We start from the raw sequence: 24,700 nt of genomic DNA, 5'->3' as shown, positions 1-24,700 counted from the left end.
AGCCAACCTGGAGCCTGATGAGATTTGAACTGCCAAATTGCCGGCAGCCGGCAGGCAGCAGAAGTAGCCTGCAGGACTGCATTCTAACCACTGCACCACTCTTCAGTAAACCCTAAACCAGGGGTCGGCAACCTTAAACACTCAAACAACAAGCCACAAAGGTCCTAACCGGAAACCCTCCGTTTAATTCTGGAGCTGACTGGAAGTCCGGTTCCCCCACCATAGTCTCCTCCTAGCGCTGTGTCCTTTTTCCTCTGCTGACCGGAAGTCCAGTTTCCCCACCATAGAGTCTCCTCCTAGCATGGCGTCCTTTTTCCTCTGTCTGTCCTAACTGAAAGCCCTATCAATTGTGGAGCCAACCAGCAACAGGGAGCTGCAGCAGAGGGATGAGAGAGCCACATGCGGCTCCAGAGCCGCAGGTTGCTGACCCCTACCCTAAATCATGGTTTAGCATGAAGCCTGGATAGATATGTAGGGTAGGAGGTGATAAAAATCACGAACAGTGTTCAATAGTGAGATGGGCGGCATATAAATTTAATAATAAATACAATAAAACGAAAAAGATGACATCTACCTCCCCAGAGCACTGAGGGCAAACTCTAATGCCTCCAAAGATTATAGTGGAAACAAAGGAATAATTCCACGTATGACTGTAGAATCATTCTGCCGTTTGAAATGATTTATGTACTGTACATGAAAAGAATAACATTTCATTTTTTTCAACCTGGCCTCACCCGTGACTTTGGGGAGAGTTGGCAGGCCACCCCGAGGCCTTACGTGACTCTTTCAACACCCAGTCCTGCGCAGAAGATACTCCTTCATCGGTAAAGAATGCTGAAAACAAACAAGACTTTTCTTCACCAATGGCTGAACCTGCATCAGATCCGCAGCACCAGAAGGCAAGACAAGAAACAATGAATGGAAACTCATCAAGGAGAGAAGCAACCTAGAACTAAGGAGAACTTTCCTTAAAAAAGATGTGGAGACTCTAGAAAGAGTTGCAGAGAAGAGCAACAAAGATGATTAGGGGACTGGAGGCTAAAACATATGAAGAACGGTTGCAGGAACTGGGTACATCTAGTTTCATGAAAAGAAGGATTAGGGGAGACATGATAGCAGTCTTTCAACATCTCAAGGGCTGCCACAAAGAAGAGGGAATCAAGCTATTCTCCAAAGCACCTGAGGGCAGGACAAGAAGCAATGGGTGAAAACTAATGAAGGAGAGAAGCAACTTAGAATTGAGGAGAAATTTCCTGACAGTTAGAGCAATTAGTAAGTGGAAGGACTTGCCTGCAGAAGTTGTGAATGCTCCAACACTGGAAATTTTTAAGAAGATGTTGGATAATCATCTGACTGAGATGGTGTAGGGTTTCCTGCCTGGGCAGGGGGGTTGGACTAGAAGGCCTCCAAGGTCCCTTCCAACTCTGTTGTTATTATTATTATTATTTCCTAGCAGTGGGAATGTTTTATTTATTTATTTTATTTATTTATTTTATTTATTTATTTATTTAATCATATTTATATACCGCCCTATCTCCCGAAGGACTCAGGGCGGAGTCCAGTAGAACGGCTTGCCTCCAGAAGTTGTGGGTGCTCCATCACTGGAGGTCTTCAAGAAGAGATTGGACAACCACTTGTCTGGAACCGTAAAGGCCCATGATGGTGAACCTATGGCATGCGTGCCACAGGTGGCACGTGGAGCCATATCTGTGGGCACCTGAGCGTTTCCTTAGCTCAGCTCCAGTGCACATGTGTGTGCTGGCCAGCTGATTTTTGGGCCTTGTGCGCCCATTGGAAGTTGGGAAACGGGCTATTTCCGGCCTTCGGAGGGCTGCCAGGGCGGTGTGGAAGGCCATTTTCACCCTCCCCAGGTTCCTAGAAAGCCTCTGGAGCCCGGGGAGGGCAAAAAACAAGTCTTTCAGTCCCACCGGAATTCGGGAAACATGTTGTGTCTTGCCCGCTCTCACCACAGCCGGGGCCTTCTTATCTGCTTCCGAACACGGAGGAATGTCCTAGTATGCCTCCCGGCCCCAGCCCTGGCTCCATGCCCAGACAGGCTGAAGAGGAGGAAGTATCTCCAGCCCCCAGCTCTGGCTCCATGCCCAGGCAAACGGAGCAACTAGACCCCTCCCCCTCCTCCACAGCATGTGAGCCTGAGGGAGGTCAATTGCCAACAGCTGCAGACTGGAGTGACCTCGTCAGAAGACTTGATAGACGGAGGCAACAGAAGGAAGGGAGGGGCAGGCCTGGATAAGTGCTGAGTCATGGAGCCACACCCCATGGCCTATATAAAGGACCTGCTTTCTGGCATTCTCTGAGTCAGGCAAAGTCTAAACATATCTTGCTGAAGTCACTTTCTGGTCTCCTGCCTGCCCTGAGCACTTTGCTAGGACTTTGGCAGAGCTGCAGAGGCACACCTGATTCGGATTTCCCTGACCCGGCCGTCAGCGGAGGAGTGGGACACGACAAACGCACACACACACATACACACACACGACACACAAACATACACACACACGACACACATAAACACCAAAGAAAAAGGCAACAAGCGTGAACCGTACCCTGCCAGGAATTTAAAGCTTCCGGAAATCAGCACGGAGTAAGCTTTGCCCACGTTGACCAGGCAGCCAAAAAAAAAAAAAAAAGTGGTGCCCAAAAGCCGAAAGGAAGCCCTGAAAAGAACCCTTGATGGCAATAGGTCCCGGTTTCCTTCCCTCCAAGCTGGCAGACCTCTGTTTCCCCTCACAGTCTTCTTGTTCCTCCGTTCCAAGCCTACACTTTCATGCTTCGCATACAAAGATGCAGAGCAGCTCTTTCACAAACAACCCAGGCTGGAATGCTCAGCCTTTCACCTCCCCTACTACTGGGTTTTTCTGCTTGTTAATCAACGCAGCTTAATGGAGCCTTTCGCTCCAACAGAAGAAAAAGAAGAAAAAAAACAGTCGCCTCATTAGAGAGAAACATGCCAAGCTCTCTGGGAAGCAAAACCATTTTTAAAAACCAAAATATCAACTCGCGATGCGGCCAAGTTTACCGAGATCGAGGAAGTCCCTGTACATCCTCCCTTCGAGATTTTATTTTGGGGGGTCGGGGGGGGGTGGCATTCAAAAGAAGCGAAGATCACGGATTTCAGGGCCTGCTGGCTTTAGAAAACAGAATGAAGAAGAAAGGTTTTTCCTCAATCTCGGAGAGCAACTCCTGAACCGGGAAGGCATTCCTGACCAGGCCATGGGCTGCATTATGCAAAATCCAAATAGATTTGGGGGAAGCGCTAATGGCTCGGTGATGGTAAACACACATTCTGCATGCAGAGCGTCACAGGTTTCTTTCCTTGACCTTTCTAGGTGAAAAAATTAACCAGCCCCTGATGAAAAAGGCCTTCGCTATGCAAACGGGGGGGGGGATGGACAGAGAGAGAGGAGAGAGAGAGAAAGGCAGACAAAAGCACTGAGAGGAAAAGACAAGAGAGATTCAGAGAGAAAGATGGAGAGATACAGAGACAGAGAGACAGAGATGGAGAGAGACAGACAGAGAGAAAGAAGCACCGAGAGAGAAAGAGAGATTCAGAGAGAAAGATGGAGAGATACACAGAGAGAGAGAGAGGCAGACAGACAGAAGACAAGAGAGGTATAGAGAGAAATTCAGAAAGAGAGACAGAGAGAAAGAAGCACCGAGAGAGAAAGAGAGATTCAGAGAGAAAGATGGAGAGATACACAGAGAGAGAGAGAGGCAGACAGACAGAAGACAAGAGAGGTATAGAGAGAAATTCAGAAAGAGAGAGAGACAGAGAGAAAGATGGAGAGATACAGAGACAGAGATACAGAGATGGAGAGAGACAGACAGAGAGAAAGAAGCACCGAGAGAGAAAGAGAGATTCGGAGAGAAAGATGGAGAGATACACAGAGAGAGAGATACACAGAGAGAGAGAGGCAGACAGACAGAAGACAAGAGGTGTATAGAGAAAAATTCAGAGAGAGAAAGAGATACAAAGCGAGAGGGAGAGAGGGAGAAAAGAGAGAAAGATAGATTCAGAGAAAAAGATGGAGAGATACAGAGAAATACAAAGAGAGAGAGAGAGAGAGGCAGACAGATAGAAGACAAGAGAGGTATAGAGAGAAATTCAGAGAGAGAGAGAGACAGAGAGACAGAAGCACTGAGAGAGACAGAGAGATTCAGAGAAAAAGATGGAGAGATACACAAAGAGAGAGAGAAAGAGGCAGACAGAAGACAAGAGACGTATAGAGAGAAATTCAGAGAGAGAGAGAGACAGACAGAGACAGAGAGAAAGAAGGTACCTGCAATCAAATTGTAACTTGCACACAACTCCTAGGTGCTACAAAAAGATTTACCTCTTTCTTTAGCAAGGTATGATGGTTAGAGAGAAGAGGAATTAAAAACGATGAGCAAGTAAATGTTTACTCAAGCACCCAAATTATCCTGATGTCCAAGGCCAAAAAAGGGCATGCCTCCAGTCTATACACACAGCCATAAGTAGTCCAGAACCAAAGCCTGCCCAAGAATGGCCAGAAGCTAGTGAAACAACAACTGCAGGTAACCCAAGCAAGCAAGCCAAGCTATATCTTTTCTAAGGAAAGAAGAGTTGTTGGGGTTTTTTTTTTAAGATCCCCGCACTTAAAAAAGCAGATAAGGCTGCTTCCTCATTCCAACTCAATGAAAGCGGTGTTCTTTCTTTTCAGCATTCCTTTTTTTTTTTACCCTTCCAAAGAATCAGAGCAGCGTATGGCAGCGAAGGTATACATGGGTGCTTCTGACTGCCAAATTGTTATTTGCGCTGGCAAAATTCCCCACTTTTTTTTCCCCCCTCAGGCAAGAGAACAGTAAAGAAAAACTCATCCACCTCCAATTGACTGAGCTAAGCTTCTCCCACTGTTTTGGAGACTTCTTGAACTCCGCAAGATGTTTTAACACGTGGACTTCTCTACAATCAACAGTGTTAAGTATCTGGGGGTGCAGATAATTAACAACCTGAACTGGTCTCTTCACAGGTCATCCTTAGCGAAGCATGCAAACCAGAGTCTGCGTTTCCTGCATTGGATGAGGACAGCATATTTTTCTCCTTCTGTCCTGGCCACTTTTTACAGAGGCACGACTGAGAGCGTTTTAACAAACTGCATTCCTGTTTGGTTTGGTGGCCGCAGTGCCTCAGATAGAAAGTCCCTACAGAAAGTGGTGAGGACAGTGCAGATGATTATAGGAAGCTCGCTTCCCAATATTCAGGATGCTGCTTATAAGCGCTAAGTGCTTAGAGCTTAAAGCATTGTTAGAGACCCTACACACCCACTTCACAGTCTTTTTCTGTTGCTCCTCTCTGGGAGGAGGTTTCGAAGTATGTCTAGCAGGATTACCCGATTCTCTAACCTTTTTGTCCCCTATGACATCCGTCTGGTAAACTCGCAAGATTCGTTTCTCTCGCCATGTACATGTATACATCCGAACTAGATTGTGTTGTTTCTCTGTGTCGTATAATACATGTAGGTATATACATAGTTTTGTATTCATTTATTTGTCATGTTCATGTAGTGTATACCGGAGGTGGTGAGAGCTGCATGCAACGAGATTTCATTTTAATGTATGCCGATTAGTGACACATTCAAAGTGACAATAAAGTTATTATTCTATCTATTCTATTCTCTCTCTCAATGGTGAAGGAGGGCAAAAAACCCACCTTAGATCCCAAACAAAGCAACAAAGACGGTTTTCTACATTCCTCCAAAAGGCATAGCTGTCATATTTTCTATGCCATTGCCCAAACACATGGAGGGCTTATTTTTTAAAAGAATTGCTTACCCCACCCCACTCAGAAAAAAAGTAATTCCTTGCCTCAAGGAGTTTATGATCTTAAATTCAGCCGAAAGGAAGACAACTAAGGATTAACTAGTTGTAAACTAGCCACGATGTAAAAAAAAAAAAAAAAGATGCGGAGACTCTAGAAAGAGTGCAGAGAAGAACAACAAAGATGATTAGGGGACTGGAGACTAAAACATATGAAGAACAGTTGCAGGAACTGGGTACTGTATGTCTAGTTTCATAAAAAGAAGAACTAGGGGAGACATGATAGCAGTGTTCCAATATCTCAGGGGCTGCCCCAAAGTAAGAGAGAGTCAAGCTATTCTCCAAAGCACCTGAGGACAGGACAAGAAGCAATGGATGGAAACTAATCAAGGAGAGAAGCAACTTAGAACTAAGGAGAAATTTCCTGACAGTTAGAACAATTCATCAGTGGAACGACTTGCCTCCAGAAGTTGTGAATGTTCCAATACTGGAAGTTTTTAAGAAGAGGTTGGATAGCCATTTCTCTGACATGGTGTAGGGTTTCCTGCCTAAGCTGGGGGTTGGAGTAGAAGACCTCCAAGGTTCCTTCCAAAACTCTGTTATTTTCTTCTCTTCTCTTGTCTTCTCTTCTTTTCCACTCTGTTCCATTCCGTTCCGTTCTATTCCATTCCATTCCATTCCATTCCATTCCATTCCATTCCATTCCACTCCACTCCACTCCACTCCATCTGTTCTGTTCTGTTCTGTTCTGTTCTGTTCTGTTCTGTTCTGTTCTGTTCTGTTCTGTTCTGTTCTGTTCTACTCCACTCCACTTTTTCTGCACATGTACAGATCATCCATGGTGATGTCCGGGCAGGTGGGCAGAGTCTCCCATCACTTTTACTACTGCTTCGCAAGAACCAGACCGAACTGGGAGCAACCCACCACTGCTCCACTCCATTCCAAAGTCAACGGGGAAGCCTGATTGACTTAACAACCTTGTTACTAAACTGAACAACTGCAGTGATTCACTTTTAACAGCTTTGACAAGGAAAGTTGTAAATTTGGGAAAAACTCACATAACAGCACTGTGAAGCAGTATATAAGTCTAAGAGCTGTTGCTATTGCTAAGGCTACTGGACTGTTGCAACTCTCAGCCACCCCAAACCGATAAAATCATGCATACTTCAGGAGATTGCACTACAGTATTTCCAATTGCAGGTAGTCCTCGACTTACGACCATCACGGAGCCAAGTTGTGGTCTCCTGTTGAGCAGGGGGGGCTGGACTAGAAGACCTCCAAGGTCCCTTCCAGCTCGATTCCGATTCAGTTCCATCTCAGCGTGGATCTTGAGAGACGCTGTCACTTGAGCTACCTTTTAGGAAAATTATTTTGGAACAGGGCCTTCTAAGATGGTCTCGTGGGATCGACGCTAAAGAAGGCGCGGGGCCTGATTGACACATAATGCTAAGCCATAATGTGAGAGTTTGGGGGTTTATGTTTGGCCTTGCATGATGTATGAACCCAAGCAACTGTGATCAGTAATTACTTATGGCTTAGCCATATGTAGTTTTTTTAAAAAAAATAAATAAATCCTAGCAGAGTGCCAACATTTAACAGCAAGGAAGGAGGAGGTGGGGAAAGCAGAGAAACGCAGAAAGAAAGAAATAAGATTAAAAAGTGAACGGGGAACTGCTAATCAACGGAACGGATGGGCACAAAATCTTTCACCTGAATTTGAAATCGAAACATTTGCTGGAAGCTGAAGATCAAACATGTCAAGCTCACTCATAAAATGGATATCCGTATTCGGGGCAGGGGGGAAACAGCCCCATCTTGTTTCCCCCCACCCCACCCCCGAGACTCGATTTGAAATCTTAGTCATCTGCAGAAAATGAAAGTTTCTACGGTACGTGTTCCTATTTACACTCCCCCCCCCCAAAAAAAGAAGTTGACCCTTAATTTAAGGTCGTTCTTTCCTCTTCAGAGTAAGATTAGTCAGGGGGGAAAAACCCTCATCTGCTTCTATTACTCTGTTATGGATTAAAGACACCTAAACTAAACTAAAAAGTAGAGACATTACTCTGTCAACAAAAGTGTGTATAGTCAAGGCTAAGGTTTTCCCAGTTGCAATATATGGCTGTGAAAGTTGGACCGTAAGAAAGGCTGAGCGCCAAAGAATGGAGGCCTTTGAACTCTGGTGCTGGAGAAGACTCCTGCGAGTCCCTTGGACTGCAAGGCGAACAAACAAGTCAGTCCTAGAGGAGATCAACCCTGACTCCTCTTTAGAAGGCCAGATCCTGAAGATAAAACTGAAATACTTTGGCCACCTAATGAGAAGGAAGGACTCCCTGGAGAAGAGCCTAATGCTGGGAAGGATGGAGGGCAAAAGAAGAAGGGGACGACAGAGAACGAGGTGGCTGGATGGAGTCACTGAAGCAGTAAGTGTGAGCTTAAATGGACGCCAGAGGATGGTAGAGGACAGGAAGGCCTGGAGGAACATTGTCCATGGAGCCGCAATGGGTCAGAAACGACTTTGCAACTAACAACAACAAGAGAGAGAGAGAGAAGAGAGAGAGAGAGAGAGAAATCCAAGGGACTCCTGCGATCCAGCCAGTCAGTCCTAGAGGAGATCAACCCTGACTGCTCTTGAGAAGGCCAGATCCTGAAGAGGAAACTCAAATACTTTGGCCACCTAAGGAGAAGGAAGGACTCACTGGAGAAGAGCCTAATGCTGGGAAGGATGGAGGGCAAAAGAAGAAGGGGACGACAGAGAACGAAGTGGCTGGATGGAGTCACTGAAGCAGTCGGAGTGAGTTTGAATGGACTCCAGAGGATGGTAGAGGACAGGAAGGCCTGGAGGAACGTTGTCCATGGGGTCGCGATGGGGCGGACACGATTTCACAGCTAACAACAACAAAGACACCTTTCTCGTGTTCATGATAAATTATTAGGGGGGGGGGAAGGAAAGTATCCGTCCTTTCAGATAAATGCCACTATCAAAAGCATTATTTTTCTCCTGAAAAATTCAGCTCTTCTAAAGCTCAATGCAAAAGGGAGCCATCAGGAAATGTTGCCGGAGGCTTGTCAATATTACTCGTGCTTCCTCACCTGGAATAATTCAAATCTTCTCCCTTACCACCCAACTCCCCTTCAAAGCAATCGAAGAGCTCCCCCCAGGAAAACGGGAAATTGTCCTACCTTTCTGCCAAATGGTCTATCCTTGAACTGGGCATGCCGCTGCCGAGCTAAAACAGGCAAGCTGGCCCATCTGCCATCCCTGCCCTCTGGGTTACAAGATGCTGGATGGCCACCTGTGTGCCAAAAAGACTCAAGTGTCTGTTGCAAGACAACAAGCGTGCAAGGAGATGTATGGAAGAACTGGGGTGGGGGGAGCCAGTTTGGTCTAGTGGTTAAGGCAGCAGGCTAGAAATCAGGAGAATCTGGGAGTTCTAGTCCTGCATTAGGCATGAAAGGCAGTTGGGTGACTTTGGGACAATCACCAGGAGACAGTGAATTCTAGTCCTGCTTTAAGCATGAAAGCTGGCTGGGTGACTTTGGACCAATCACCAGGAGACATTGAATTCTAGCCCTGCGGTAACCATGAAAACCAGCTGGGTGACTTAGGACCAATCACCAGGAGACAGTGAATTCTAGTCCTGCAGTGAGCATGAAAACTGGCTGGGGGACTTTGGGCCAATTACCAGGAGACAATGAATTCTAGTCGTACTTTAACTATGCTTTAATTATGAGAAGCCATTGGGACCTTAGGCATGAAAGGCAACTGGGTGACTTTGGGACAATCATCAGGAGATGTTGAATTCTAGTCCTGCTTTAACTATGAAAAGCTGTTGGGCGACTTTGGGACAATCACCAGGATACAGTGAGTTCTAGTCCTGCCTTAGGCATGAAAGCTGGTTGGGTGACTTTGAGGCAATCACCAGGAGACTCTGAGTTCTAGTCCCGCCTTTATGAAAGCCGGCTGGGTGACTTTGCCTCAGTCTCTCTCTCTCTCTCTCTCTCTCTCTCTCTCAGCCCAACCCACCTTACAGGTTTCTTGTTGTATGGAAAATAGGAGGAGGAAGGAGCATTATGTATGTTTCCCACCTTGAGTTATTTATAAGAATAATAAAGGCAAGGTAAAAAATGCATACATGCAAACAAACAAGGGCACGAACATGACTCTTAGCTGTCAACTAGCCTACGGAACAATCAGTTAGGAACATCAGGGTGGAGTTAGGTATTCCATTTCATCCCTTGGAGCAAAAACAGCTTTTCAAAAAAATAATAATAAACAGCCGTGCGTTTGCAACACACCTCTTGCCTTAAATGTTAAGTGCCTCTCTTATGCCACAAGATACTTTATTGAGGAAGCGGTCTCTGAATCCCTGCCTTGCTTCACAAAAAGCATCCTCACCACTTGAGGCAATTCCCACACCTAGGAAACCAGAATCAGAATCGAGCTGGGAAGGGACCTTGGAGGTCTTCTAGTCCAGCCCCCTGCTCAAGCAGGAGAGCCTATACCTCTGACGGCAAACCTATGGCATGCGTTCCAGAGGTGGCACGCAGCACCCTCTATAATGGCACACGAGCCGCCGCCCTAGGGTTTTTTTTTTTTTTGCATTTATATCTCGCCCTTCTCCGAACACTCAGGGCGGCTTACACTATGTTAGCAATAGTCTTCATCCATTTGTATATTATATACAAAGTCAACTTTTATTGCCCCCAATAATCTGGGTCCTCATTTTACCTACCTTATAAAGGATGGAAGGCTGAGTCAACCTTGGGCCTGGTGGGACTTGAACCTGCAGTAATTGCAAGCAGCTGCTGTTAATAACAGACTGTCTTAGCAGTCTGAGCCACTCAAGGACCCTAGTTCAACTGCGCTGCACATCCCACCAACGAGCTGGTCTTCAGATCTCTGCTGCGCATGCATGGGGGGGTGAAGCGCATGCAGAGGGCACATGTGCATGCATGGGGGGGCGGGACACATGCAGGGGGTGCATGTGCATACGCAGGGACAGGGGGCATGAGGTGGGGCCATGCGCGTATTGCATTTTGGGGGTTCGTGCTCACTTTGGGCACTCGGTCTGGAAAAGGTTAGCCATCATTGTCCTACATCATTTCAGACAAAGTGACTCTCCAGTCTTTTCTTAAAAACCTCCAGCGATGAAGCACCCGCAACTTCTGGAGGCCAGCTGTTCCACTGGCTAATTGTCCTCACCGTTAGGAAGTTTCTCCTTAATTCCAGGTTGCTTCTCTCCTTGGTTAGTTTCCATCCATTGTTTCTTGTCCTGCCTTCAGGAGCTTATTGGAAAGTAAGTTGACCCCCCTCCTCTTTGTGGCAGCCTCTCAATTATTGGAATACTGCGATCATTGTCCCACCCACCACCCACCCCAGTCCTTCTTTTCTCTAGACCAGGGGTCTCCAACCTTGGCCATTTTAAGTCTGGAGGACTTCAACTCCCAGAATTCCTCAGTCAGCAAATCTAGCTAGAGTATTCTGGGAGTTGAAGTCCTCCAGGCTTAAAGTTGCCAAGGTTGGAGACCCCTGCTCTAGACTGGCCAAAACCAAATCCTGCAAATATCTATGGAGATTCTCAGTCAGCCAGGTCATGGTTGTCCCAAAGGTGCTTTTTCAATAGGCAGTTAGATTTTCTGGTTTCTCTTTGAAGGCATTTCGTTTCTCATCCCGAGAAGCAGGGCTGAAGAAGTTTCTCGGGATGAGAAGCGAAACGTCTTCAAAGAAAAACCAGAAAGTCCAATTGCCTCTTGAAAAAAAGGCACCTTTTTTTGGGGATGACCAAATTTTTGCAATGGTTCTTCATAGTTTTTAATTTCCAGGCTTTTTATTGCCTTAGTTGCTCTTCTCTGCACTTTTTTCAAAAATCTCAGCATCTTTTTTTGTAATGTGACGGCCACATTACAGAAGGCAGAAGTGACAACTAGTCTCCCCTCTCTCCTCCCCTCCCCTGTTGGGAGTATCAAATGGAAAGGTGCTAAAAGCATTTTTACTCTCGCCATAAACAACACTGAAATCTCCCACATGTCCTGTTCGCAGCTTAGCTCTCCTTTTCAAAGTCTGTCTCCAGAAATGCCCTCCAGCACTTGAAAAGAGCCTCTAGGGCAGGAGTTTCCAACCTTGGTCCCTTCTTTATTATTATTGAGAATTATTATTATTGGAATTATTGAGTCTGTCATTTGCACCTCTATAACTGTCTGGTTCGATTCTGCAACCCAACAAGAAAAACACAGACTTCAGAGGATAATTAGAACTGCAGAAAAAATAATTGCTACCAACTTGCCTTCCATTGAGGACCTGTATACTGCACGAATCAAGAAGAGGGCCGTGAAAATATTTGCAGATCCCTCGCATCCTGGACATAAACTGTTTCAACTCCTACCCTCAAAACGATGCTATAGAGCACTGCACACCAGAACAACTAGACACAAGAACAGTTTTTTCCCGAAGGCCATCACTCTGCTAAACAAATAATTCCCTCAACACTGTCAGACTATTTACTGAATCTGCACTACTATTAATCGTTTCATAGTTCCCATCACCAATCTCTTTCCACTTATGACTGTATGACTGTAACTTTGTTGCTGGTAATCCTTATGATTTATATTGATATATTGACCATCAATTGTGTTGTAAATGTTGTACCTTGATGAACGTATCTTTTCTTTTATGTACACTGAGAGCATATGCACCAAGACAAATTCCTTGTGTGTCCAATCACACTTGGCCAATAAAATAAAATAAAAAATTCTAAGCTTTGCTGGCTGAGGGACTCTGGGAGTTGAAGTCCACAAGTCTTAAAGGGACCAAGGTTGGAGACTCCTGCTCTAGGGTATCATCCTAGCATGGAAGGATGGGGGGGGGGGCTAACTGCCTTGGGGCATCAGCTTGGCTTTCAGCCTCAAAAAATCCTGCCAGGCAAGATAGCCAAAGTAGAGAGTTAAAGGCCAGTAAGAGATGATGACCAACTTCACTTACTCTACTCTCTGCATAAAAGCTGTCAAGGGCAATGCAAGCCGGCACCAAATACGAATTCAAGCTTGGCTTTTCTCAACCTTCCTATTATTTTATTTTTGCCTTCCACAGGCAAGAACCAAATCCCACAATCCAAATCTTTTTTCTTTTTTTTCCCCCTAGGGCTTCTCAGCTTCAATTATCCAGAAGTCAACCAAGCTGCAAGCAGCCTTAGAAATACCTATCCCGGAATAGCCAAGCAGAACATAAACCGACTAGCTAAGCCTGATATACTGGGGAAGGGGGATAGTTATTCTTTGGTGAACCCCAGAAACCTCCCCACCAAGGATCTTCAATCCCACCCCACCGGCCAAAAAAAAGCGCCCAGGAAGATACCAACAACAAGCATCATTGCAGCTAAAAAATTTCTCAGCAAGACCAGGCCAGCCCCATAAATGGATTCAATCTCAAATTGCCCACAGCGGCCACACCTGTCCAGCCCAATTCCCTTCATCCTCATCTCTACTTTCTTTTACAAAAAACAAAACAAAACCCCTTCATCTCTTGAAAGAGCACTCTTGTGGGAGCGGGGCACTCTATCTGATCTCCAGGTGAAGAGCAAGCCACTCCCCAGGGCCCAACGGTGCTGCTGACGCAATTCGGAATTTGCAAAGAAAAGAGAATGGGGCACCGAAGTGCCAATTCTAGACGGTACGAAGAACCCCAACGGTTGCCATTCCATGGAGTGCCAACTCTAGACGGTCAGAACCCCAACGGCTGCCATTCCAAGCCAACATGGGTTTGTCAAAAAACAGATCTAATCTTATTGCATTCTTTGACAAAGGGACAAAATTAGGGGAGCAGAGGAATACTGTCGATATAATTTACTTGCACTTTGGTAAGGCATTTGATAAAGCAGACCACAACCTACTACTACGTAAAGTAGAAAAATGTGGGTTAGATAGCCTTGCCACCAGGGCCTGTTTGAGGAAGAGGAGGAGGGGGAAAGGACACACCACATGTTGCAGGCAGCACCCTGGCACGTACGAAGCCTCTTTCTCTAGAGTGGAGACCGGCGACAGAGCTAAGCAGGCGATTTGCAACGAAACCAAACCCCGACTCTCTTGAAAGGCATTTGTAACTACCCACCAGGCGTTGCTTCTGTCTTTCCCAACTCAGCCGTTCCGGCAGGGCAATCACACACCTGGGAGGGAAAGCAGAACTTGTCTCGACTGGCATTTTCCCAGGTTCGGCAGCACTTCCCTCCTGCTCTGCTCCGCTCTCCGAGCCTTCCCCGCAAGCGGCGCGTTAGCGGCGGTGCTGGAGGCGCCGAGAGCGCTGCCCCGGTGAGAGTCGTGATGGGAGAGGCCAGGGATGGCAAGACCAGCCGGGCTACCGGGTGGGGCTCCGGGGCGCCAGACCCGCGAGTCAGAGGGGTACACACACAGGTCCCGGCAACCGTGTTGTACACCCACCCCGCGGGGTTCCTAGGTCCGGAAAAAGAGGCGCTATATCCAGCTGAACTTTCGGGGCAGAGACTTGGCAACGAAGCGGGGCGCAGAGCCAGTTGGAAAAGAGGGGACAGATGTGCCTGCGGGGCGGGCGGGCAGGGAGGGAGGGAGGGAGGGGGAGGACGCCCGTTTTGCATTCGGCTCCCTTGCGCTCTTCTCTTCCCCCCCCCCTCCCTCCGCCCCCGCACAGCAAATGCCACTCGAGTTGCGCACCTTCCGGAAAGCGGCAGGAGGAGGGGAGGGGGTGGTGGAAAGGACCAAGGGCCGGGCATGTGACCCTCCTGCTCTTGGCCCTCCCTCACTGCCTGCCGGCCTCCCCTCCCACCACCACATCCCTCTCCGGCCACCGCGTGCCTTTCTTTCCGCAGCTCTGCCCTGAACCCTTCCCCTTCCTTTCACCCGGCCCCCGGGGGAAGCCGAGCCCCCGCCTGCAGCAAAGCCACTCCGCGACCACCCTCTGCTCTGCCCCGAGGGAAGACCCCAGCCCATGCCTGCTTCACTCCCTGGGGGCGCGAAGGGCCATCCCCAGGAGCTTCCCAGCCGGGGGTCCCTTCCACGGGGCGGTGGCCGCAGCCCCCTCCCCGGTTCTCCCGCGGACCTCTTCCCACCCACCCACTCACCCAGCCCCCAGACTCACCAGCCGGAGCGAGGAGCCTCCGCGCTGCCACCGCCGGCCCCAGCGCCGCCGCCCGGCTGTCATCTTGTTCGGAGGCGAGAAGAGGAGGAGCCGGCGCCGGTGGCGGCAGAGAAGGCGAACCGCCGTGGAGCTGTCGGCCGGTCGGGAGGGGAGGAGGAGGAAGAGGAGGAGGAGGAGGAGGGCGAAGGAGGGAGGGAGGGAAGAGGCGCGGCCGGCCCGGGCGAGGGGAGGAGAAAAGCGGGCAGGACCCAAAGCCGGAGCCGCGCCTCCTCCTCTTTCCTCCGCCACCACCTCTCGGCTGGAGAGCTTTCCCAAGCTCAGAAGGCGCAAAGCGCATCTCTTACGCGGCGGCCCGAGCGCCCGATCCCCGGGGCAGAAGGCGGCTGGTGCCCGTCGCAGGGCAGAACCGAGCTTCAGCACCTTCCCGGGAGCAGGAGGACAAAACGGCCCGGGGGACCCCAAGTCCCCTCCGGAGGGTCTATTAAGGAGTGGGGGAGAGAGAGAGAGAGAGATTTCTGCTTAAAGTTACAAGTAAGGGGTCGCGGCGGCGGCAGGGCGGATCCTACAAGGACTTTCCCGGCCTTTGGAAAACAGCCGCTCGAACACAAATGTAACAGTAACAGAGTTGGAACTGGGACCTTTGGAGGTCATCTAGTCCAACCCAAACTCACGCAAGGACACCTGTATTAGGGATTTCGAACCGCATCGCCGCCGCTACAGCCGCCGTTTGGGATCCTTCGCTGCCTCCCCGGGCGCGGCGGACAACAGCTGTGGGTCGTTTGTTCCCCTCCTTTTCTTTAAAAGAGGAGAGGTTGCGAGCCGGTGGGGAATCCCTTCATTCTCTCTCTCTCTGTGTTTCTTTCTGCGACGATCAAACAGCGCGATCCGAGGCCCTTGGGGTCGCTAGCTCGGCCCTCCCTGACCTTGGGGGAAGGTCGCAGCGCCCAGCTTGTAAGGTTGTAAGGGTGGAAGAAAAGAGCCAGCTGCAAAAGCGAGACCAACAGATGCAAAACAAAAACAACAAAAAAACCCGGCAGCTGTTTGCAGGTGATTTGTCAGTAGCTGGCTGTTGTTCCCTGCATGAAAATTAGACTTAAAAAAAAAAAACCGCCATCTTTTTTTAAAAAAACCTGTGAAGTCTTACTTAAATCAAATTCAACTCCTAATGAGGGTCTTTTCCTGGTCACAGTATAGAGGTTCTTTGCCCTACTTTATAATCCAGAGATTTCTTTGTGGTCTCCCGTCCAAGAACCATCCAGCTTTCATCTTCCTTTGCTTCCCAGCCCAAGTAAGATAAGCCAGATGCTGCCACCTACTGAGCGCTGTGGGGTATGGATACCTAAACAGGTAATTCTCCACTTAGTTGCTTTGAAGTTGCAACGAAAACAGGGACTCCCTGATGAAGCGGGGACAAAAATCCTGCCTTAATCCTAAAACCTGAATTAACATATCTGATGAATTATGATAAAACAGCATAAATGGCTTGAGAAGCCACCTTAGATGGCTTGTAGCTGGGATCCCCAACTCTCGGTCTATGGACCGCTAGCGGCCCATTGGAACTGGGGCCACGCAAGCAGCAGGCAAGTGTGCAAAGCTACATTTGCACAACTGCAGGATTAGATTGTACACCCAAAATTGTCCCACCCCCACCCCAGCCGGAAAGGTTGGGGATCTCTGACTTGTAGGAAGTCAGAGCTTTTGGTTTCATTGAGGAAGGCCAATTAGGGCCTCTGGTGGCTCAACAGACTAATGCAGTCTGTTATTAACACAGCTGCTTGCAATTACTGCAAGTTCCAGTCCCACCAGGCCCAAGGTTGACTCAGCCTTCCATCCTTTATAAGGTAGGTAAAATGAGGACCCAGATTGTAAATAAAAGTTGACTTTGTATATAATATACAAATGGATGAGACTATTGTTTAACACAATGTAAGCCGCCCTGAGTCTTCGGAGAAGGGCGGGATATAAATTCAAATTTTTAAAAAAAATTAGATGTGTTGCAGATGCTAATTCTCAAGTCCTGGTTTATGGTCTTAAGACTGGTTGAAGTCACAAGAAGGCAAGTGGGTTACTCTGTTATGGATTGCAACCTTAAAAGTCAACCTTCTGAAGCATGGCTTCCTAACATCATGGACTCCATCTGAGGTTGTCTAGTGAAGAGAAGGACTAGGGGAGAAAGGATAGGGGTCTTCCAATATTTGAGGGGGGGCTGCCACAGAGAGACCCCCTTCAAGCTATTCTCCAAAGCACCCAAAGGCCAGACGAGGAATAATGGATGGAAACTCATCAAGGAAGAGATTCAACCTGGAAATAAGGAGGAGTTTTCTGACAGTGAGAGCAATCAGCCCATGGAACAGAAGTTGCCTTCAGAAGTTGTGGGAGCTTCATCCCTGGAAGCTTTCAAGAAGAGACTGGACTGCCATCTGTCAGAAATGGTGTAGGGTCTCCTGCTTGGTGCGGGGTTGGACTAGATGACCTACAAGGTCTCTTCCAACTGTGTTAATCTGAGCTAAAGGCTGGCAGTCAACGCACTTGAAGGGGTGGCCTACGAATGTTGGTCTGCAGAGATCCCTCCATACCTTTTTCCATGGTGATGATTCTTCTTTCTTTTGAAATCTCCTGAACCGCTTGCGGACATCTCTGCCACAGTAAAAGGATATATTCCACATTCCCAAAACAGGCTTTGAGACAGTGGTGGAATTCAATTTTTTTTACTAACGGTTCTGGGGGCTTTGTGGGTATGGTGTGGCTTGGTGGGTGTGCCTTGGTGGGCGTGGCAGGGGAAGGACACTGCAAAATCTCCATTCCCACCCGATTCTAGGGAAAAGATATTGCAAAATCTCCATTCCCTCCCCACTCCAGGGGAAGGATACTGCAAATTCCCCATTCCCTCCCCACTCCAGGGGAAGGATATTGCAAATTCCCCATTCCCTCCCCACTCCAGGGGGAAGAATATTGCAAAATCCCCATTCCCACTCCACTCTAGGGGAAGGATACTGAAAAATCCCCATTCCCTCCCCACTCCAGGGGAAGGATACTGCAAAATCTCCATTCTCTCCCCATTCCAGGGGAATGATACTGCAAAATCCTCATTCCCTCCCCACTCCAGGGGAAGGATACTGCAAAGTCCCCATTACCTCCCCACTCCAGGGGAAAGATACTGCAAAATCCCCATTCCCTCCCCGCTCCAGGGGAAGGATACTGCAAAATCCCCATTCCCCCCCCACTCCAGGGAAAGGATATTGCAAAATCCCCATTCCCACCCCACTCGGGGGCCAGCCAGGGGTGGAATTTGCCCGTTCTCCGAACTACTCCAAATTTCCGCTACCGGTTCTCCAGAACCTGTCAGAACCTGCTGAGTGGCACCCCTGCTTTGAGAGCAAGAGAGACTGAGGGTGCATATATTAACCTCATTACCTAGCAAAGCAGCTGACTTTTCTTTCAAATATGCAATTAAAGCTTTTAGAGAGCCTTTGAAGGATCAAAGGCATGGTTGCGCATTGGAAGAGATGAGATGGAATATGTAAACACAACCAAGTCGATTTCTAAAGCAGAAATATTTCATGTGCCCCCCCCGCCCCTGATATTATGGGTTGTAATCGTCACCCGGAAAGGATCTCCGCAGGACAACATTCATAGGCCAGCCTTTCAAATGTGTGGCCTGCGTTAGGAGCGCACCACCAGATGCCTCTTAAGGTTGAAATTCATAACCGAATAACCCACTTGCCTCCTTGTGACTTCAACCAGTCTTAGACCAATAAACCAAAGGTATCAAACTCGCACCGTCACGGCGATGTCACGTGATGCATCGGGGACTTGTTTTTTCTTCCGTTCGCTAAACCAGGCGGGGGCAGGGCCAGCACGTGACGCATCAGGCTTGCAGGGCCGCGAGTTTGGCAACCCTGCATAAGAGCACCAACGTGCCTACCGTTCCTGTCCTAATTTCCCTTTGATTGTATCCAATTTCATATCGTTATTACATACTTACGATTATATATATGCTTATATATCGTATAGTTATTTCATGCTTATGCCTATATATACTGTTGTGACGAATAAAATAAATAAAAATAAATAAATAAACCATGACTTGAGAATTGACATCTGCAACACATCTGATTGGGCTTCCTCGATGAAACCAAAAGCTCTGTTGTGGCCTTATCAGGCAGACCAGCTAGGAAACACAACAATTTAGCTGCTAAATCAGTGGTGGATTGCTACCAGTTCGCCCTAGTTCGGGCGATCCGGTAGCAGCAGCAGTGGGAGACCAACTAGGAAACACAACTTAGCACCCAAATCAGTGGTGGGCTGCTACCGGTTTGCCCCGGTTTGGGCGAATCGGTAGCACCGACAGCGGGAGGCTCCACCCACCCACCTGGACATCATCAAATACGATCTGGCCATGCGCAGAAGCTTCTGTGCATGTGCAGATGGGGCACACATGAGTGAAGTGAGTGAAGTGAGCAAAGTTAAGTGAAACCCATCCTTGAGCTAAATGAATGGTTGTGGGTTGTGGCCTACCTACCACAGTCTGACCCAGCTTAGTTTCACATGATGAACCCAAGTTGGCCAGCTGCTCTGAACCAGGCTGGATGGTAGCCCCCTGCTTATTTTCACAGTGGTTCTGCAAAGAATTGGGTTAGGCAAAGAGAGGAGAAGTGACAACGTCAACATGAAACTTCCTAACAGAACAATTAACCTTTGGAACGGCTTGCCTTCAGAAGTTGTGGGTACTTCATCGCTGGAGGCCTTTTAAAAAGAGACTGGACCAGGGGTGAAATCCAGCATGTTCTGACAGATTCTGGAGAACCAGTAGCGGAAATTTTGAGCAGTTCAGAGAACGGTAGCAGAAAGTTTGAGCAGTTCGGATGTTGTGCCTCGTCCTCCCTCCTCTCCTCAGCCGTGCCCCTCCCGTCTACACCCAGGCCTGCTATCAGACTCGAGTCTGATAATGAAGATGAACGGCCTGTCATGCCTCCAGCCCCCGGCCCTGGCCCCATGCCCGGACAGGATGTCAGGAATGAACAAACAAACCTCACTCATAAGTGTTCCTTTGGCTCAGCCATCAGAGGAAGTCAGCCACGGATTGGAATTACTCAGGCCTACTCCTTCTGACCCCTCCCTTTCTCAAACAGCAGAAGACAATTCAAAGTGGGAGGATCCTCGCTTCTGGAGATCTGAGAGGTGACGCCAGCAGAAGGAAGGGAGGGGCAGGCCTGGATAAATGCTGAGTCATGGAGCCACACCCCACAGCCTATATAAAGGACCTGCTTTTGGCATTCCAACCTTGAGTCAAGCAAAGTCTCATCTAGTTTGCTGAAGTCACAACTTGGACTCCTGCCTGCCCTGAGAAACCTGGAAGGAATTTGGCAAAGCTGCAGAGCCTTTGTTGCCACGCTTGCTACGGACTTCCTAGACCCGGTCATCGGAGGGGGAGGGGGACACGACATCGGAGAACCAGTAGCAGAAATTTTGAGCAGTTTGGAGAACTGGTAGCGGAAATTTTGAGCAGTTCAGAGAACCAATAGCGGAAATTTTGAGCAGTTCGGAGAACCGGTAGCGGAAATTTTGAGCAGTTTGGAGAACCAGCAAATACCACCTCTGGCTGGTCCCAGAGTGAGGTGGGAATGGGGATTTTGCAGCATCCTTCCCCTGGAGTGGGGAGGGAATGGAGATGTTGAAGTATCCTCTCCCTGCCACGCCCACCAAGCCACACCACTCCCACCAAGCCACGCCCATATAACCGGTAATAAAAAAATTAGATTTCACCACTGAACTGGAAAGCCACTTGTCTGAATTGGGGTATGGGGTCTCCTGCTTGAGTAGGGGGCTGGACTAGAAGACCTCTGAGGTCCCTTCCAGCTCTATTCCGATTGATTGATCTGGTGCGAAAGAGAGAAATTTGTTTCCGAACCTTTCCATTGTGGGAAAGCCCAACTACTTTTTCAAGTAGAATTGAAATTCTTGTTTGTGATTTTCCGCTTCTGGGAATGGGTTATGAATATGAGCCTGCCCTGATTGGCATACCTTTATACTTCCTCCTCTCCCCAAGATTAGTGATGATATTCAAGCCAGCCCTTAGCTCTTGTTACCCATGTCAAGCCCCAACTTTGGAAATGAGCCTCATAAAGTCTTTTATTATTCACCGATGGTGAAATGGACGTTGCAATTCAATTTCATTGCAATAAGCCTCTCAGAAAATAGAATGAGATTATATTTTCATGTCGGCCAGCGAGCAAATACGTTGGGCGCAGTTAAATCCACTGCAGGGAAGGTATTGGATAAATCTGGGTCATCAATATGATTGCTGTTTCAAATGGAGGTTTATTTAAAGAAATCCAGAATTCAAAACTAAGTAAAACTGAGAAGCTGGAATCGCCAACTTTTGTTCATTGCTGACTCTGATAAGAATTTCCCCAATAGGATACAATTGTTAGAATAGAATAGAATAGAATAGAATAGAATAGAATAGAATAGAATAGAATAGAATAGAATAGAATAGAATAGAATAGAATTTTTATTGGCCAAGTGTGATTGGACACACAAGGAATTTGTCTTGGTGCATATGCTCTCAGTGTACATAAAAGAAAAGATACCTTCATCAAGGTACAACATTTACAACACAAATGATGGTCAATATATCAATATAAATCATAAGGATTGCCAGCAACAAAGTTACAGTCATACAGTCATAAGTGGAAGAGATTGGTGATGGGAACGATGAGAAGATTAATAGTAGTGCAGATTTAGTAAATAGTTTGACAGTGTTGAGGGAATTATTTGTTTAGCAGAGTGATGGCATTCGGGGAAAAACTGTTCTTGTGTCTAGTTGTTCTGGTGTGCAGTGCCCTATAGTGTCATTTTGAGGGTAGGAGTTGAAACAGTTTATGTCCAGGATGTGAGGGGTCTGTAAATGTCCTGGTTCACACATAAAGCTAAAACATAAACTCATACTAAAAACATTGTATATTTCATGACTTATGGTGTAGCATGATGTGTGAAGCCAGCTCTAGTCCAGTGTCCCAAATCACAATATGTCTTGCTTAGTATTGGATTAGTGTGTTGTATGGAGACAGCCACTGTGGCCTGCTTGATAAACCATAAACCAAGCAATCTGTGGTTTATTATCATGTTTCAATCCAGCCTTAGACCTGCGTTGCGCCATTTGCTAAACCAGGGGCCGGAATAGCTCAGGCTGTTAGAAGCCTGTTATTAGAACACAGTAGCCTGCATTACTGCAGGTTCAAGCCCGGCCCGAAGTTGACTCAGCCTTCCATCCTTTATAAGGTAGGTAAAATGAGGACCCAGATTGTTGGGGGGGCAATAAGTTGACTTTGTAAATATACAAATAGAATGAGACTATTGCCTTATACACTGTAAGCCGCCCTGAGTCTTTGGAGAAGGGCGGGATATAAATGTAAATTAAAAAAAAAATCGCAACACACGTTGCTTGATTTCAGCTCAATGTGTTGTGGTCCACCAGCAGCCTGCAGAGCTGGCAATGGAGTCGGACAGCGATGAGGCTGAGGTGGGGTCAGGGCCATCGGGGAGTAAGGTGCGGACTACAGAGCCTCCAGAGACTGATAGTAGTGAGGCAGAGGAACAGGAGGAGCCTGTTCCTAATGCACGTATGAGAAGAGCTGCCATAAGTCAAGAGCAGCTCAAGCAGAGAGGACGACTCGGGAGTAGGGCCAAGAGATGATTGGCCCCTCCCATAAGGCTTAAAACAGACCAGCAATGGCATTTGGGCTTTGCCGGAAAACAACGTTGGTAGCTTCGTCTTCTGCTTTGTCTTCTGCTTTGTCTACATCTTTGTTTTTGTGGCTTCTGGACGTTTGCCAGGAAGGGCCTTTGGCAGTTTGCCTAATTGGACCAAGGTTTGTGAGATAACTGAGGAATTTGTGTTGGGAGGCATTTGTTTTACTTTGAGTTGAACCACGCTGGGAATGAAGTAATTCCCAGCTGTTTGAATAAAGTTTGTTTTTCCACGGACTAAGTTTATTATTACCTACTTGGGCCTGGATCACAACACAATGCTGCTGGAGAGCTTAGCTATGGTGACTTGGTCATTCCACAAACCCTGATTTTATGTGATCGGTAAATTAGATTTTAGTAGTCCTGTCAGGCTGCTTTATTTCAAAGGTGGCAAATATGATGGTGCACTGATGATGTTACCTTGTTGGGTAATGAAACGTCTGCGAGAATACAACCAAAGTTAGAGAACACCAAGGAGCCCAGAGGTGGAGTTGTCGTCGTCGTCATCTTCTTCTTCTCCTCCTCCTCCTCCTCCTTCTTCTTCCTCCTCCTCCTCCTCCTCCTCTTCCTCCTCCTGCTCCTCCTCCTGCTCCTGCTCCTCCTCTTCTTCTTCCTTCTCCTCCTCCTCTTCCTCTTGCTCCTGCTCCTCTTCTTCTTCTTCCTCTTCCTCCTCCTCGTCTTATTCCTCTTCTTCTTCCTCCTCCTCTTCCTCTTCCTGCTCCTCCTCCTCCTCCTCCTCCTCCTCCTCCTCCTCCTCCTCCTCCTCCTCCTCCTCCTCTTCTTCTTCTTCTTCTTCTTCTAGAACTGATGTTCCCTAGTTGGGTTATGAAACATCTGGAAGAAAACTATCAAACTCAGAGAGCACCAAGGACCCCCTCAGTCCTCCTCCTCCTCCCCCTCTTCTCCGCAAACCTCAGTTCCTTCTAGCCCTGATGGTGTTCTCTAGTTGGGTTATGAAACTTTGGCAAGAAAACTCCCAAGCACAGAGACCACCAACCACTCCTCCTTATTTTCAACCCCTTGCAACTGGCAAACACTCACCTCTATCGGAGGCAAGTATAAATCCAAACAAACTGCTTGCATAGCACTGGAGACCCTACAAGGACACCTCCCCACCCCCACCCCCAGGAAGGGGACAAAGACTTTCTATCGATGGGTGCCAGGTATATTGCCTTTCCATAAATCGATCTGGTTTTGTTTAATAAGCATTCCTGGGCCTCAGGCACGTGTGAATGAGCCATGGCCTTGCGTTGACCCTCTGCTCTCCCCCCCCCAACCTTCCACCCCCCCACTCCCCCCACTCAGGCAGCTGCTTCTCACATTCAGTCATTAATCAGCCAGAAAGTCCCGAGAACTATGAGGATGTCGGAGTTGTTGATATGCTCACGCTGGGAATATTCCTCCTAATGAATAGGGAATAGAGTTTTGGTGCTGTTCCTTTTCTGCCTGCGATCGTTCGCCCGGCTTGGCATCGCTTTTTTTTTTTTCTCCCCCGCACATTTTAATGATCTTCTAAATAATTGAACACCTTTCCCTAATATATTTAAATATTTTAAATGGCTTGACAGGCGAATTGTAGTTGGCAGACGAGCAAAGAGAGAGGGAAAAAAAGAACCCTTTTAAAATGCAACGGAAATAGGGAAACGCTTCCCCTGTACCAGGGGTCAGCAACCTTAAACACTCAAGGAGACATTTGGACCCGTTTCCCACAGCAAAGAAAACACCGGGAGCCACAAATCCTGGGTGGGTGTGGCCAACTCATTGTCACTCACTCCCACCAGTTACATGACACCCCCCCCCTAGCTACGCCTACCCATTAGGGCAGAGAACCAGTTGTTAAACAACACCAGGAACCACAAAATCCTTTTAACATCTCTCTCTCTCTCTCTCTCTCTCTCTCCCCCTCTCTTTGTATCTCTCTGTCTCTGCCCTGACCGCTTCTCCATCCCCTGCCATCGCCCTTATCTTCTCAGTCCAGGCAAAGAGTGACTGGGAGGGGAGGGCGAGGGGCGGGGCCAGCCAGTGGTGGGATCACCTGACAGGGAGCCA

General features: G+C 47.9%; 1 protein-coding gene across 4 annotated transcripts in view; it reads right to left on the bottom strand.

Annotated features, from left to right (window-relative positions):
- The window catches only part of MID2 (midline 2), a 231,955-nt gene extending 216,897 nt beyond the window's left edge, over positions 1 to 15,058 (bottom strand). For 2 of the 4 annotated variants that reach the window (XM_058196559.1, XM_058196562.1), the window contains exon 1: positions 14,900 to 15,058. The gene's annotated coding sequence lies outside the window, so the exon portion shown is untranslated. Of the gene's footprint in view, positions 1 to 13,900; positions 14,314 to 14,899 lie in introns of those variants that run through there. The other 2 variants (XM_058196560.1, XM_058196561.1) reach the window with 2 other exon arrangements.
- Positions 15,059 to 24,700: the final 9,642 nt, after the last annotated feature.

Source organism: Ahaetulla prasina, chromosome 11 (assembly GCF_028640845.1).
Source record: "Ahaetulla prasina isolate Xishuangbanna chromosome 11, ASM2864084v1, whole genome shotgun sequence".
In the NCBI taxonomy this organism is placed as follows: Eukaryota; Metazoa; Chordata; class Lepidosauria; order Squamata; family Colubridae; genus Ahaetulla; species Ahaetulla prasina.
Note: the sequence above shows the minus strand (reverse complement) of the source record. Positions and strands in the feature narration are given on the sequence as shown.